Raw genomic sequence first — 1,311 nt, 5'->3', positions numbered from 1 at the left:
ATCTATGCACAAAAATTGATTTAATATGATGCATAAAGATGCATTATTCATGAGATGAATCCATTAGCTACAAACCATTAGTAGGATGCATATTAATGCACTACTCGTATAAGATGAGTCTACTAAATAAACTAACATGAATGATTAGATAATAATCTCTATTCAATGTAATAAATTCAAAATAGTTGAATACATTGAATAAGATAAACATATTTTGTTCACATCATAAGGTTAGTTGGAGTAAGATAAGTTACTCATTAAAATGTATAAGATACATTTATTAGTCTAAGAAAAGCAAAAAATGGGACTAAAGAGTTAGAGCCTAAAAATGGATTCAACAAAAGAATTTAGGATTACATGTTAAAGAAGTTTAACATAAAGAGAATCTTAAATGTTAAAAGTGACATAAAATCATGATTGAGCAGTTATATTAGACTGATTCCAAAACAAGAGATAACTGCATAATTATATCTATAATCGAATACAAACTTTTTGTTTAGGCTACAAAAGAAGGGATATTTGGATCATTGGTTTGATAAACGAATAAAGGATTCTGAGTTGTTAAAGTAACAACAAGAGCCATAATAATGGAATCAAGGTCTTGTTTTGATCTAAATTAGTATTTCGATTATGACAATAAAGATTGTCAAACATATAAATGAACATATTCTCAAATATTGCAATTTGAGGTTGTCTTAGTAGAGACACAGTTGCTAAGCGAAAAGTTCGATCTTGGATACGTTAGTAATTAACTCAAGTGCAAGTGGGAAATTGGTGGTATATGCCCTTGAGCCAATTAGATTGGTTAAGGAATATGTATTGTCATTTAATGCATATTTAATCGCATAATTTTATGTGATAGAGGTTTCCTTCATGTTAGTGCAATAATAAGGAGTTATTAAGTACTAATTGGATGAAGCCCATGGAACATAAAGGCCTTGCTAGAGAATTATAAAGTTGTTATAATTATGAGATCACTATGCATCATAGCCATGTTCCTAAATATGTTCCTGGTCATTGTCTTGTCAAGACAGGGCATTGACAATGCCCAAAGATTGATACATGTTAAGCCTCTTTACTTGGAAAGTAAACAATCGATCTCATAGATTGAAGTATATGGGATACTTGAGGATAACATGTAGGTGCTTGTTAAAGAACAAGTTCACTGAACATGACCCACTATGAAAACTTCATTTGGTATTTCACTCAAGTGTCTATGAAAAATGTTCTCATGTCATAGTCGTGCAACTAGTCCTTAGACTTGAGACACCAGATCATCTTGTATGAGGAATGACATACTTTGATTTCACC

This window comes from Theobroma umbraticum, unplaced genomic scaffold (assembly GCF_002168275.2).
Source record: "Theobroma umbraticum cultivar Fairchild unplaced genomic scaffold, ASM216827v3 scaffold_239.1, whole genome shotgun sequence".
Classification (NCBI taxonomy): Eukaryota; Viridiplantae; Streptophyta; class Magnoliopsida; order Malvales; family Malvaceae; genus Theobroma; species Theobroma umbraticum.
This window is presented reverse-complemented; position numbering follows the sequence as displayed.